Raw genomic sequence first — 17541 nt, forward strand, 5'->3', positions numbered from 1 at the left:
TTTGCGAATCGCAATATTTTAATTGCCCCGCTATGATGACGCGGTGCTTTAAGGCGAGGGTGTATTTAATTCAATTTATTTGTTTGAATATCGCGATCGGTATCAGACTATTTTTGAATAACCCAGGCTATGATAATCATTCCAGACCGAAAGTAATTATGAGGTCTAGGTCTAGAAGATGCCTTTTCTTGAAATACACACTCAGTAGAAAAAGGCATCTTATAAGCTGAACCTAGACCTCATTGCTATATAGCTAGCATGATTTGCAAGCCTAAAAAAATGACAACTGAAAAATAAATAGCAACTAATTTGTTTTAATTATTACCTACCCGCAAAACGAAGCGACAACGTCACTGAAACAGAACCGACACAGAAAATCCATTCATAATGCATCGAAACCAAAGCATCGACTTCACAACGTTCCGATTCGAAATGCATAGCAGTGCTTTTCGCGAAATAATTATATAATTTTGACGGCCTCTTAATTGGTCCAGGTCTGGCTGGTGGGAGGCTTCAGCCGTGGCTAGTTACAAAGACGTACCGCCAAGCGATTTAGCGTTCCAGTACGATGTCGTGTAGAAACCGAAAGGAGTGTGGATTTTCATCCTCCTCCTAACAAGTTAGCCTGCTTTCATCTTAGACTGCATCATCACTTACCATCAGGTGAGATAGTAGTCAAGGGCTAACTTGTAAAAAAAAATAAAAAAAAAATAACAAAATAAATAAATGAACTTCCTCTACGCCTTTCTTTTTTCTTTTTAATCTTTACAAGTTAGCCCATGACTACAATCTCACCTGATGGTAAGTTATAGTGTAATCTAAGAAGGTAGCGGGCTAATTAGGTAGGTAGGTAGGCTAATTATAATTAAAACTTGTTAGGAGTAGGAAGACAATCCACACCCCTTTCGTTTTCTACACGACATGGTACCGGAACGCGAAATCGCTTGGCCTGCTTCTATTCAATAAAAATATAAATATAAAACAAGTCACTATTTTGTCCTTAGTTAAAAACATCCGCCATAGATTGAGGTGTCCCCTTAACAGAGAACAAATAGTGTGGGTGGCAAAATGACCGTTTATGTAATTTAAGATTTGTTGTTCGGCGCGTCAGTGACTATCGCACTAATGGTTGTTGTGACTGATTGCTTTATATTCGCAATTATGACAATACAATTTATGACTACATATTTTTTTTTTTAATAAAAGAATATTTCCCATTCCCCAATTAGTCGGGAAAGACTGTACTACGAGTGGGTACGACAATAGACCAAAGGAGCGGGGATCGAACCCCCACCCCTCGATGATGACTGATGAGTCTTACCGCTCTTACCTTGAGCTATATAGCTTTTTTTTATAGGATCTTTCACTCAGAATTTCATGTGCATAAAGATTTAAAAGCACTACGTCTCTTTGTGTCTAACTCGTCGATCTAGTCTAGTGGCTAGCCTTCGTAGACTCCTTTACCTTATCCCACTTTAAGTCATCATCATCATCATCATCGTCATATCAGCCGATGGACGTTCACTGCAGGACATAGGCCTTTTGTAGGGAATTCCAAACATCACGATACTGAGCCACCTGCATCCAGCGAATCCCTGCGACTCACTTGATGTCGTCAGTCCACCTGGTGGGGGTCGGCCAACACTGCGCTTACTAGTCCGGGGTCACCATTCCAGCACTTTTACACCCCAACGTCCATCGGCTCTTCGTACTATGTGCCCCGCCCATTGCCACTTCAGCTTCGCAACTCGTTGAGCTATGTCGGTGACTTTGGTTCTTCTGCAGATTTCCTCATTTCTGATTCGATCACGCAGAGATACTCCTAACATAGCTCGTTCCATCGCTCGCTGTGTGACTCTGAGCCTTGCCGACCCCACTTAAAGTGACTCTGAAGGCTCAGAGTCACTTTAAATGGGGTTGGCAAAATATGTTAATCCTCCTCCTTTCGCCTTTATTACTCGTCATATCGTCATCAAGGTACTCCCTTTACACGCAATCTCTTTCACACTCTTCAACCATCTCTACTATTAAGTAGGCTGATAATGAAGAAGGATATGAACATTTAATTGTAAATCTATAGTGGGGAGTAGAAATTGAAATATTTTATATCATACCAGCCGACACCCTGCGGTTTCAATAGCAAAATTTCCTTTGAAATTACGGGGATAAAATATTATAACCTATGACACTCACAAATATCGTGGCTTTCTAGTGGTTAAAGAATTTTCAAAATCGGTTCAGTAGGCCTAGTGATTACCCCATACAACACAAATGTAGGCTTTCATTTCCTGAAAAAAACCGAGCAAGTGAATACAGTTGATACATAGAGAGGCATGGTCTAGACAAGATTTCTAACGATTTCGATGAAACCGAGTTACACAACTCAGACAATGCTTGCTGTTGTGTATTGTAGTCTCTCATAGAGCACGCCGTGTCGCCATTCCATTGAACCCAACATAAATGGCGATGAAAGGAATGAAAACCGTCAATAAAATAGGTATTAGCAAAGAGCTAGCTAACTTCTCGTATTGCTCAAACAAGCAAAATTATTTTAATTTTTTTTTTTCAAGCATCGATAATCGATTTCGTTTCCTACTGTTCTATGCACGCACTTCTTTAATGATTTTATGATAATGTACTTAAATGTGACTAATGTCGCCTGCAGCTACACCGACGTACTCGTGGGTAAAGAATTTTCACTACACACTTATTATACACATATATTTATTATAGTTAAAAAATCGTTCTTCAGTGCTACCTACGTAATTGCTACACATGGAACATGTAACATAAGAATAAACTGCAACTATCATGGTGGTGATGCTATCAAGAAAATATTATATTTCTATACATAGGTAAATGCATATAATAAACTACCTATGTGATTTATGATAGATTCATGTTTATATTTGTATGGATAGCATGTGCAAAGTCTATTAAAACTTCAAACGTTCACTGACTCTTACAGTAAAACAAGTAAACGCGTTTGGGCGAGATTGTAAAGGTGCCCACACATGATCTAATGAGCCATCCGAGATTTATAGGCAATAAATATCGTCACTTACACGGCGCGAGTGCACGTGTGGTACACGCATTGTGAATTTGTTCCGATGACTATAAACTCAAATAACGGTTAGCTTGCTTGTAAAATAAACTAAATTGGACACCGTGATACTTCATATCATTAACGGTATCCGGTGAAGAGCTGCTGCGAAGCATTATTGTTTCCATTTCACTGCTTTTCCTATTTTCTTCGTTTTTGATCCACTATTCGAGCAAAATACAACATTCCAATCAGTCATTTTCGAGTTTTAGCAAGAGATAATTAAGTGCAATTTATTTTTATCATCATCAAGGACTTTCAAACAACACCAATCCCGAACTTACTCGCTTGATTTCCATTCTAGCATCTTGTTACCCCAACGACCATCGACTCTACTATGTGTCCTGGAATTCATTTCCATAATTTAACTTCGCGGCTGAGCTACGAATATATCACTGACTTTGGTTCTTCTGCGGATTTCCTCATTTCTGATTCGGTTAAGCAGAGATCTATCGCATAGCTCGCTCCATCGCGACCAAGCCTCGGATCCGTAGGTTTCTGGCAACAGGCATTATTCCAAGACCTTTGTCTTCAGACACTTACGAATTTTTGAGGAAAAGATGTCGCGTAGTTTTCCGAATGCTGCCCAGCCGACTTAGGATACGGTGGTACACCTCTGTCTCGAAATCAGACACACCTAATACCTACCATACGGTCTAGCCGAGTGTCATAGGTATATGACCCAGAAAAAGTCTTGTTTTCGAGAAATAAAATAATATTTATATATATTGAACAAGTCATCCTTTCGTAAAATTCATTATTCTTCAAAAAATTAAATATCTAAATAAAATAATTTTAAAAAGTATATTAATTTTATAAAATTGTCTGATAAAATCCACATATACACAAGCAAAGCCCGGGTTTAAGTTAATAGCTTATAATTAATGAATAGTTGTTACTTTTTATTTTAGGTAATTTTATGAAATGTTGTCAATTAAGAAAATGATTCATTAATGAGTTCAAATGGTCAGTTAAAAGTTAAAGCTAATTAATAACGCAATAAACGGACTATCCGATCGCTATTTATTAGATAATATTATTCGAACTAGTTCTTATTCATGACTTTGCTTGTGAGAATTTTTTATAATTTGCTTATACAGTAATTATACCAGAAGGTATCTATGAATAGCAGACGAGCAAAGATTAATAATTTTCATGCAAACATAATATATTGGTTTTGAATACAAGAGTAACGTACTTATGAATCTTGTTTTTATTAGTTTTTCAAAAATATCTACAACGTACGGATACAGCAACTTTACATTTTCATTAGTTAAGATTGTTACTTTTTAATCTAGTGAAAGCTGTTTTTTTGTAAAAGTAGACTAATTATATTATTTACCAACTCTTAAACACAGACGTCATCGATATCTGCCGAGTTCCCATCCATACTAATTTTATAATTATGAAAATTTAACAGATAGACAGAGTGTCTGTTTGTTTTTTTTTTACAATTTACTTGTGTTGATACACCAATAGATTGGATTTATGAGATAAAAATTCTACCACCTTAGCTATTATAATTTTTTTTAAATCTAACTCGAAGGATGTGGCTATTCTTACTCTAAGGGATGGCAATTTATAATGAACCAACAGTGAGTACCCCGGGGACATACAAGGATTGAGTATAGAATTTGACACTCACAATAACGTGGTAATAACTATTCGTAAAAGAATTTTCAAAATTGGTTCAGTAGATCCAGGGATTACCCCCTGCAATACCACAAACTTTACCTCTATATAATATTAGTATAGATGAAAATTGTGATGAAAACCCATAATTTTTCAAGGTAAGGATGAGATTACCACGTACAAAAAAAGGAAGTCGTGGGCAAAAGTAGTGAGGTATAAATTAATATTTACACTTAAAGGCAGCCAAATACGAATCATTTATATGGTTTTACATACAATAAAAAATCTAATAAAATTTACGAAAACGTTGTTTATGTATCGTAGGAGTTTTACATGATATTGGTTACGGAACGGCTATTATACGATACGGTGAACTCTTGTAGACTCAGTGGCTAGAAAAATCTAAAGTTTTCAATCAGGTAATTATTATTACCCGATGTTTTAAAAGTGTTTGTAAACTAAGCCTAATTGAAATTAATCAACATTAACTTTTTTTTCGATATGTGATAGCCCGGTGGATATGACCTCTGCCTCCGATTCCGGAGGATGTGGGTTCGAATCCGGTCCGGGGTATGCACCTCCAACTTTTCAGTTGTGTGCATTTTTTAAGAAATTAAATATCACGTGTCTCAAACGGTGAAGGAAAACATCGTGAAGAAACCTGCATACCAGAGAATTTTCTTAATTCTCTGCGTGTGTTTAATCTGCCCATCTGCATTGGGCCAGCGTGGTGGACTATTGGCCTAACCCCTCTCATTCAGAGAGGAGACTCGAGCTCAGCAGTGAGCCGAATATGGGTTGATGATGAACTTTTTCATAGGATTTGACTTTTCGAAAAGACCACAATATGTCGGATATTTTAAACATTCATCTTACAAATAATATTTAACATTAAGATTAATTTAGAAAATAATGATTTTAATAAGTAATTTTAATTAATTAATTAATTTTTAATTAATTAATTAACACAACTAATTAACACAACATTGTTACACAATAGTTACTTTCAGACAGAGTTACACTGGTTTGGAAAATGATTAGTTTTTTTTTAATTCCTGGACATTTTAAATTTTCAGACATGTGCTTTTTTCGAAATTGCATATTTAATTGGCTTTGGAACACGAAATCCTGGATTGAAGTCTTGGGTCAGGCTTAAATATTGAGCAATTCTTAAAATTCCTAAATGATTTTTTACAAATTTTTCTATAAAATATCATTCAATAAACACAAATCAGGAAAGGATCCTCTAGTGAGAATAATTAATTCTCACTAGAGGATCCGTTCCTGTAGGAATACGGGAATAAAAATATAGCATAAGTTACTCGTTGATAATATTCAAGTGTAAGACTTTCATCGCAATATCGTGTCGTGTATTATATGATAAAATACTCATCTATTTAAGTATACCCTAGTACATCTGACAGGTCTACGAACTCTGTCTGTCCATTTTATGGCGCCCGCCATAATCTGCATCCGCCATATTATAATGACTCATATATGTATTAGACATATTTGTATTAGAAATTTCGATATCCCACGTAGCACTGTGTAACGTGTAATATATTAAAATGTATTCTAATATTGGCTTACAAAAGTATTGCACGATGATTTTAAATCAAATACCTAAATGTGATATTTACGTAATTGAAGATTTATTATTTACCGCTCTTAATATAAATTACGTGCATTAAGTATTAATCAAAAAATATTATATGAAAAGAATAAAGCAAAATTAACTACTTTGTAAGTTAGCTTGTACCGTAACTAGGTTGTACTGTAAGTTTCTCTATGCTTATTTCTAATGGCAATTATTTCAGATGGGTATGGTTCCCGATGTTATTCCAGGTATATGAGTCGTAACCAGGATTCGTTATGGTTGTCTTGAGGACAGGATTCATTATGGTTGTCTTGAGGACAGGATTCATTATGGTTGTCTTGAGGACAGGATTCATTATGGTTGTCTTGAGGGCTAAGTACCAAAGCCTGTTCCTTGCGAGGGCTGAGTTATATTTTTTTAATTTATTTAGAATTAGCGGACACTCTTCACTTCTTTCTTGTGAAATTCTCTGTTTTATAATAATTTTATAGTATATGATTTCTCAATCCCACGGAAATCATATACTTTTACAGGATAATGAGTAGCTCATATTTTGCTCCAAGGTTTAATTTATCTCCATACCAATTTTACTCCAAGTAAGTTTGATGTAAAAGGTAACATCAGATAACACACAAAAGGAGAAAAAGAAAAACAATGAAAAACAAGGAAATTATTAGTGTTTTAGCAACGATATTTTATAGGCAATAATTTTCCAGTCAACGTTAAGTAAACGATCAAGTTGAAGTAAAAACAATCACTCACTCTTTGCATTATATCCACAAATAGAACTGAAGCAATGAAAATGTCGTCTCGGAGGAAATCAATTCAACATCGCGTCGTGATACAACATGAACAAAGTCAATTTGAAAAGAAATACCGGATAAACCAATCTGGAAAAGGATTGTTGTATCGTATCCTCACTCATTCCACTCCCCAACAACAGCGCGCCAAAACAACAATTGCTCGTACGCGTGTCGTTATAATGGAGCGGTTAAGTGAATTCAACTGTAAACATGTCTTATTACTCTGCGTCTTACAACGCGCCGCGTGGGAGACTGTTCGCATTGTTGTTGTACGATTTCTGTTGTTGCCATTAAAAATTAAAAAAAAAGTAATTATTACTTTATGAACGTATGTATATGAAACGACTTATAAAATAAAAACATTAGCATTATTTTTTCATGTATAAATAAATACTAAATATAAACTTTTGTACTTTATTTAAGCGTAGAGGTAGAAAGGTTAATTTCAGAAGCTCAATGTCGCTTATGTAGTGCACTAAGTTACCATTTTACTTGAAATCTCTTTATGAGCATAGGATTTAGAGTGTCAAAATAGGATCTCAGTTTAGAGAGAAAATCAATAATGGAACTCGTAATTTGAGTGAGAGGAAAGCTATTCCGTTACGATATTATGCACTTATATACAAAAGTGTTATGCTTCGAATTCTTCTGTCTCTATCTTTCTATAGAATCATGTTAGATGGAGAGAGATAGAGACGAATCTGAAACTCACTCTGTCTAGTATACTACGTCGTTACAAAATAGCTCTACAATCCTGATGGGAAGCCATCCGGGTAACGAAGAAATTAGAGACTTCGTTTTCGGTTCAGAGATCGATTGTGTTATCAAATGGTGGAAGGGTACAAACATTAGTGTGCACAACATAATAAGAACCTTCGAAGATATTGTAGGTCTCACGTCAAATGATAAGATGTCGGAGACAAATGAAAACGCACACCAAAATACACAAAACCAAACGCAGTAATGCTTTGTTTTTATTTCTCTTTGTTTTTGACGAGCTATTCTGGGTGCACTCGCGGTGTCCGATACTCCTGTATAGTGACAGGACGCATTTGATGCGCCTTTGATGTTAATTGAACACCCAGCGCATGTTTTAATGAGCACTTGCAACTTCTCCGCCTTCATTATAAGTTGGTAACTACTTAGTCTGTGCCAAACAAAAGCGATTATTTCGTTTTCTGTAATTCCAACTTTACCTGCCTGCACAAGTGTTTCACAGTTTGTGGTAATTGAGTGACGATAATCTGGTGAAAGCTGATAAAGTAAAATGATCAAATGCCCCTTTTTCCCTAGCAGGAAAATTGCCTTCTGACCTTTACTCGATTGGTAGGATGTATCCGATTTGCACAGAGGACTGATACGTATTACTCTTGACTCCAAAATCAACATGGCATCGTGATGAATTTCTTCATGCCAGCCTTAACTGTTATTTTCTTTGAACCTTCTTTACAAGATTACCATCATGTGGAGTGTGAGTCGACCATTATAGTTCCGATAGTCGTTTCAAACAATCGTCTTAAAGCTTCGACCAAAACCTTAACACAAGCTTTCGTTTCGCGTAGTCCTTGAGACGAGCGTATCGTGAGGAGGTGAGTAACTTCCCCACTCTAAAGCCCTGAACACCGGCTCACTCTGGAGCACTCGAGCTCTGGAGGGCTAGAAAATGTAAATATAAATAAAATCCATTTATTTAGACTTCTTGATAATTATTACTTACAAAATGAAGGAAAACATATCTGAAAAACGAGTACAAATTCGGCGAAATGATGCTCGGTTTGTACGATAATCGACTAATCGTGAACAACGAATCTTTCACTATGTCTGTGTTGTGTATAATTTTTTCATGTCAAATTTTCCTTCAACTCAATCACCTCATTCAGCGTCACAGATCCTCTAACTAGATCTCGATATTAAATTATTACCATTAAAAAAAACTACTTTCGACTATGAATATAAATTAATTTATTAGTTATATAAAAGGTTGAATCTCTCAGGCGTCTGACTGTCTGCTGGACATAACTTTAGATTGAATGACATTCGTATCTTCGAATATTATTCTCGACGAAAAATATCATTAATTTCGTATTAATCTGCGATTCTTAATTAAGACGGCGCGATGAAACGCGACTATAAATACATCAAATAGGCATAAGTTTGTACGACGTATAGTTATGGTCAGGAAAACATAAATACAAGACTTATTTATCTAGGACAGTATGGAAACCATATCAATAAACATAAAACAAAAATAGTTTTCGTCCACTTTGTAGACTTTGTAACCATTAAACAGTTGTATCTCAGACTGGTTTCGTTAGAAAGGTACTAATGCGAATATGGTTGTAAAAAAAATGTAAAAAAAAACGAAAACAGAGTAAACGTGTAGAAAACTTTGTCTCCTTTTTGTAAAAGCAATTATCTATACTAATATTATAAAGAGGAAAACTTTGTTTGTATGTTTGTTTGTTTGTTTGATTGTAATGAATAGGCTCAAAAACTACTGGACCGATTTTAAAAATTCTTTCACCATTTGAAAGCTACATTATCCATAAGTAACATAGGCTAAATTTTATTTTGGAAATAAATAGCGTTCCGTAAGATATTTGGGTTTATCGGACACAAGGTGTAAAAAATCAACCAGAAAAGTATGAGGGGTAGGTAGGAGTAGGGTAGGGGTATTGGTAGGCTAGGGGTAGGCTAGGAGTAAGCTAGGGGTAGGCTAGGGGTAGGGTAGGGGTAGGATAGGGGTAGTTGAAAGTTTACATCGAGTTTCACGCGGACGAAGTCGCGGGCGTCGGCTATTAAACATAAAGATTATGATAAATTTTGATGAAAGTGATTAGTTAAACGACAGCGTAAATCTAATTAACTATTAACTACCTGTTTAGGGAATGAATATTGTATGACACAATTGAACCAAGTTTTGGGAAAAAAATAGTATTTTACAGTTTGATAGAAACTCTCAATCAAACTAAGTACTCGTAGTTAATAAAAATTCAGATTGATCACATGAATAATTTATTTATTCTGCAATGTCTTGCGAAAACTTAACAATTGAATGCTGTAGAGTCCACATTTCCTGTGATATTCCCTAAGAAAATATTTCGTATCTGGGTGATGATGATGCATATATTCTGCAATTTTTATTGTGAATCCAAATTTAAAAATAATATCTCCCGATACAATGATAACATGATAGACGGTGCGATTCTCTGCGCTGTCACCTAAACTCAAACTGTCGTAAACATCACAAACTGGTTATAGAGACGAGTAATACAATAAGCATTAGAAAGAGGCTCTAAAATTTTGTTGTCGCAGTTTCAAAATGGGTATTAAATTCATAGAAAGGCGCGGCGAAACATAAATCTAGTAGAAAACAAAATAAAAATTGGTCCCCGCGTCGAGTTACCGGTGACTCCGACCATGAATTATTCAACGCCATCGGAATGGGCTTAAACCCGTTAATCGATTGTCTATCGTTGCCAATAATTTAACGAATGCTTACGTAAAACGTTTATATATTAAAAGACTTGTCCTAACTACCTGGCTTGCTGACTTCTATTGACGTAAAGTAACAACTGCTAACATTAGATATATTTACTCGTAGCACGTAAAGTAGGCACATGCATATATAATTAATATAGTTATGATTTCTTATTCGCTAAAAATCGTTTTCAAAAATTATTTTTCATGATATACAATGAGCAAATTTTACAATATGTAGATTTATTAGTTAATATTTTAAAACAGTAAGGCGAAAAAATATCAATCGAAAAGTAATGTATAAAGTAGATTATGACGATTGTATATCTAATGCGATAACAAGAGATTCCTATATCAAATACATTTTATGCAATAAAATATTTTGAAAACATACCCATCCCAAAAGTTGAGTCTCAAGTCTTAAATGGGGATGCAAAATACTACCATTACCAATTATTCATTTATTTACCAATGAGTAGTCTTTTGTATCCCCATTTTTTTGCCCTTAGGCTTGTTGACTCGGTGAGAACTTTTACGCTCGCCCAAGCTCTTCGATGTTTCTGCAGTCCCACTAATAGGCCAAAAATACTGCCCAAAAAATAATCGAATCTGTAACATCGCATAGGCAGACGAAAGGTGCTTATACAAATGGCCTGTAAAGCATATTAGTAGAATGTATCATCGTTTCCCTACGCGGCTGTTCAGCGGAACAATGGTTTTTGCTTGCACGTTTGCACGTAACGTAAGACAAAGGGGTGCGCCGATGCACGCGTGCACCTGTCGCACGGCTGCGGGCGGCTATCGGCTAATAATAGCAATTATCGCGTGCGCCGCGCACTGGAGGTGACCCTTTACTGTGGGGATGCCTTCGTCATTGCTTGACTTACCTACTTGGTAACAAACCACACTACTGACCAATCATGTTGGTGATTTGTTGAATTTGCTGAACAGTATTTCACGAGACAGTGATCTCTTAATTTGCTGAAAGATATTTTAATAATTATCATCTTTACATTTTTACCCGACTGCCTAAAGTAGATACTTGTTGATGATCCAAATTTGAAACGAACTTCATATATAAAAAAATATATTGCGAGTAGGTTCCATAAAAACCCCTGGATGAACTATCATTTATAACAATTAATATAATAATTTGGTCAGGAGTTTTTTAGGCAACCTACTTGAAATATATTTTGAACGAGCCAAACTCTGCTGCTAGTCCTGTTTTTTTATGGAAGCCAAAGTTAACTTATAATGTAAAATGTAGGTATGTTATGTATTTAAATAATTTATAAATTACAATTGTGGTGAAAATCGTAAACTTACTTAACGAAACACCTGTTCTAAGTTCTCCTCAATTCCAATAAATTTTTCCCTAAATTATGGTAAAATATAAAACTCCATGGCAACACAATGTAGCCCGCTAGCCAAGGCCGCGCTCGTGGTCGTTTTGTGCGCGCAGGACCGCGGCAAGGGCACGCTGACGCTGACCCACTTCCCGCCGAGACTTACGCGCGCGCGCACGTGCCCGCGCAGATGGACACTCTCCGTTTCATTCTGCACTAATGAAACCCTAATGACAAAGCCGTACCGCCAAGCGATTTAGCGTTCCGGTACGACGTCGTGTAGAAACCGAAAGGGGTGTGGATTAACATCCTACTCCTAACAAGTTAGCCCGCTTTCATCTTAGATTGCATCATCAGGTGAGATTGTAGTCAAGGGCTAACTTGTAAAGAAAAAAAAAAGAGTTAGTCTCTCCTCAAAGGAGTGGGATTTTCAAACATAGAACCACCACCATTTTCCTATTCGGGTTGGCGGACATAGCGGCGATGTTGACTATGCAAAATCACTTTTAGATGTTGATGAGTTGATAACAATGACTGAGTCTGATAGCCAAAGAACCAGCAGGCTAATTCACTTAGTTTGACGTATGTGACGTTAGTTGACAATTATGAAATTGAGATTCTATGCGTATTCAACAAATATCATCCGGTGCCTACTGGCCGTTCTTCGATATCATACAGTAGGTAGTTGTCATTTGTCAGTTAATTTGATGTTTGTAGATTGTTAATAAAGACCAAATTAGTGAATAGGCCAACAGCAATAGGGGTTAAAATTAATTTTCAACAGATACATATTTTCTTTATTTGAAAAGAATAACTGCTTCTTGCTTTAGAATCAGTCCAAAGTCCTTACTAATTATTATTCATATTGTTTATTTAAACAGGTTAAAAAATAAAAAAAAAATTGCTAGCATGAGACAATAATCTGATAAAGGTATCAAAATGAACCATATCCCGTAGTTTGATTAATCACTAACATAAACGCATGGAGTCATAACGGTTGTTCTATTGCAAAAAAAAACTCATCCTCTTTGAGAAAAATAAAAAACCAAATCTAAATTCTCATAAAATCTCTTGTAAAGTTATGAATTATGAATGATAGAGGCGATGTAGTTAATGAAAGAATTTATGTTGCTATTTACAACTTACTGGGAAATACGAAGCAATTAATTGTATCATTTGTACTTGTCGTGCGGCCAATTGCTTTTAATAAATTTAAACATTATATATAAATATTATGTATTATTTTGAGTCGTTCAGTTACCTTTTTTTGTATTACTTACGTACTTAATAAACGACTCTAAAACTAAAGTTAGTAATAGCAGTTAACGTAGAAAGAAGATATCAGTAGAAAGAAGTGTTCAGTTAAGTTCGTGTATAGTATCCGCCCGTTTTAACTGTACAGTTCTTTCTAGTAATTGTAGATAAAACTGTACAGTCAAAACTGAGTAATTAAAACTGAAGGTCTGTTACCCGGGTAACATCGCAGAGAACGCTAGGAAGATGCATGTAGGTATACCTAAAAATAGTCATAATTATGTTTCTCAATAACATTATCATATCAAATGACATCTAATGCTGGACATAAAGCTCTTGTAGGATTTTTAAACACCACGATCTCGAAGTCGCTGTGACCCGTTTAATGTGGTTGATCACGCTAGTAAACCAAAAATGCAATTTTTGGAGCACGTGTTATTCTAGCACTTTGGGAGTTAGAATCCCAACATCCATTGGCTTTTGGAATTTAGTGCCCTGTCCATCGCCACTTCAGCTGTGTTGAGCTATGTTATCTGTAACTTTGTTCTTCTGCGGATCTCCTCATACCTGATCCGACCACGCAGAGATAGTCCTATTTTAGATCGCTGCATCGCTCTTTGAACCATGTGTATGTAATTGTAATTATATAAATATTTTGTAATTAAGTATCTATAAGAAATTTTACTAAAAAGAAAACAAAGCAATTACTTCTCACGGACTTGTTTGTATAATAGTATAATAAATGGTATGCAGGTACTTTGCGACCAATTAATTAAGGCGTTTGAAAGTCATCTTGAGTCTTATTTAGTTTTTATGTTCCAGTATCGAGATATGACGACTTATTTGATATGGGGCGGATTAAAGTGATTAAAGTTGAAGTATTTGTTGGGATTCAGTAACCACACAGCCACGACCCGTTTTGAAATATTTGATTTTTAGTTTTAATTTATTTGTCTGTACACGAATTTCCTTTTTTAAGCTTTGACGTAAAAAAGAAGGGTTAAGTTTTTCTAAACGAACTGTAATCTGTTTTTGTTTGAGAGCTGACATGATGATGGTTCTTAGCTATTCGCCATGATCGCTTGCCAATCTAAAGATATCGGCATTTTCTTGTTTGATGGATAGATGGGGTAATAAATAAATAAATAAATATCGGGAGATTTTTTTTTTTTTAAATTTTTATTTTGTTTATCCCAGTCGAGTTTTAACATAAAATACAAAACAAGTTCTGGAATTCTAATTTAAGCAATATCTATAATAATGTTATTAGATACTAGCAGACTACACGACGCAATATAGGAGAGGCTGGCTTACCACCCGTGACTAGCAAAGACGTATCGCCAAGTGTTTTAGCGTTTCGGTACGATGTCGTGTAGAAACCGAAACAGGTGTGGATTTTCATCCTCCTCATAAGTTAGCCCGTTGTCTGTGTGATTACTATCACATGCTTGTGACGATCGGGACCGACGGCTTAATTTGCTCTCCTAGGACGTTATAATAACGCCACCAAATTTCCATTAAGTAACTACGTACTGACAATTGCTAAGAAAAAGAATGCTTAATATTTCATTGACCAATCCAAAACTCGAACCCAGGACCTCATGATTAAAAGTGGTATAGGCTAACCACTGGAACAACGAGGCAGCTGAATCGAGCTTAGATCCACCCTGTGCTGCAATAAGGGTTGGCTGACTAAACGTAGGTACAAATAGATAAAATTAAAGATGATACCACAATGCCATTATCGAATTTAGGTTAATACATTAAAATCAAAGCAGGTATGAGGCATTTGATCCTCTGTCGGGACCCCAGAGACGTATGCGATCACAAAGGCACAAAAAAGCGCGGGCACGCCTTAATAAGTTAATCTTGAAAGTCTAATGAAATATCACGGGGCGACAAACACTGCAGTCATGATCCCTTGCAAACATAGCGTGCAATCTAATTAGTCTGTCGTTTGATATAATAAGGGTTATAATTGTTTGATTCAGTGTGTTGGTAAAGTTGTTTGCGTTGGGAGGAAATAAATAATTTGAGTGGAAAGATGGCGCGATAAAAGAAGGTAGGTACCTGTGATGTGAGTACAGTGTAGGGTTGTCACGCGTAATAAAATTATTTGATTAATAAAAAAATAAAGTTAATATTTTAACAATTTTGACGTAGTTGATAGTGCTGTGTTTCTCAATAAATAGATTCTGGGTTCGATTCTAAACTCGGGTCAGTTTAGGATTTTATATTTTTTAAATTCTGGCTATATATGCATTAGCCGTGGCTTGTTAACATTCTACCGGCATAAACATTTCGTTAAACGACTTTGCGTTCCGGTACGATGCCGGCACGTTAAATAAACTTACTTACGGTAGAAACTGTCAGAAGCATGGGTAATAAACATTCGACCTCTTTCAAGTAAGCCTTCTATCATCTTAGAATGCATTGTGAGATCGAACCAAGTCTCACTTATCATTGAATAAAAAAAATAATCTATATATTTATCTCACTTATCTCACAATCTATATATTTATCTCACTTATCATTGAATAAAAAAATAATCTATATGTTTGTTTGTTTGATTGAACGCGCTAATCTCAGGAACTACTGGTCCGATTTGAAAAATTCTTTCAGTACTAGATAGCCCATTTATCGAGGAAGGCTATAGGCTATATATTATTATATTCCTACGGGAACGAGAACCACGCGAGTGAACCGCGTGGTGTCAGCTAGTAATAGATAAAAACATAGATAACAAACATAGATAACAAACTAATTGTATCAGCATTGTTTATGGACCTAAGTAAAGCTTTTGATAATGTTGATCACAAGATACTATTGACGAAGTTAAGTAAATATGGAGTTAGAGGCAATGCACTAAATTTATTGAAAACATACCTCATAAATAGGACACAAATAACACTAATAGATAGAATCGACATGAATACGCGAACTGAGACTAAATATTTATCTAAAGAGAAAACTGTTACTCGCGGCGTACCTCAAGGAAGTGTATTAGGTCCACTACTCTTCCTGATATATATAAATGATCTACCGAATTCAACAAATCATCCCATGGTGCTATTTGCGGATGATTGCACTGTGATCTATATAAATAGGAACATTACTGAACACGAGAATTCTATAAATGACAGTCTGTTAGATATAATGAATTGGTTGGACGATAATACGCTTACGTTAAACTTTAATAAAACAAAACTAATGAATTTTCAGAATATAAGGAGCCATATCACATATGATTTAAACATTAAATATTTCGACAAAGTAATTGACGAAACTTATGAAACAAAATTTTTAGGATTAAATATTGACAAACATTTTTCATGGAAAACGCATACTGAATATGTGTGTTCTAGGTTAAATCAGCTTTCTTACATGTTATTTATGCTTTCCAAGAAAGTTGATAATAAAACCTTACTTGTGGCATATCATGCCCAAGTTGCTTCGATTCTGAGGTATGGGATAGTTTTCTGGGGTAACGCTAGGCTACATTACAAATGTCTTTGTTGCACAAAAAAGATGCATAAGAGCAATATGTGGATTGCAGAAAAGGGAAAGTTGTAGACCCTATTTTAAAAAATTAAAGATATTTACTGTGACATCCTTATATATATTTGAAATCGCATTATTTCTGAGAACGAACGACAGATTATTTCAAAGGCATAATCGTGAGCGTTGCAGAGATAGATTTCGGTTTCCTCCCCACCACACTGCTTTCCTAAATAAGAGCATCTGCATGATGATTATTAGAATATATAATAAATTACCAAAGCTTATAAGACAGGAGAACAATTTAATTAGTTTTAAAAATAATCTGCGTAGGTTTCTCCTGGACAATGCGTTTTATGACATAAATGAATTTTTAACTTTGACATTTTAATATAAATTTATTCTTTTGACAATATGATGTAAATTGATTTTTGTTTCATTTATTTTTTATTTGTATTTTCTTTTTTTCAAATTAATTAATATTGTTCTTCTATTCATTATTAAAAGTAATTTCTGGAATGACATAATATTTACTGTAAATGTAACTTATATTTTGCATGCCAATCGGGCATGATACAGAACAGATTATATTTATTTGTTAAGACCTTGTAAACTGTATCAGCAAATAAAGGATTGTATTTGTATTTGTATTTGTATTTTTAACATCAGAACGTTTTAGTTTCAAATATATAAAATAGATTAATAATCACACGAAACTTTTAAGTCAGTCTGTAAGGTATTTGTACTTTGTGCAGTGGTTTTTAAGTTAAGTTTTTAACCTAGAAAGTGCATTTCATACAAATTAAGACGTGTGTGTTTTACTACCTG

This window comes from Bicyclus anynana, chromosome 3 (genome assembly GCF_947172395.1).
Source record: "Bicyclus anynana chromosome 3, ilBicAnyn1.1, whole genome shotgun sequence".
Taxonomy (NCBI): domain Eukaryota; kingdom Metazoa; phylum Arthropoda; class Insecta; order Lepidoptera; family Nymphalidae; genus Bicyclus; species Bicyclus anynana.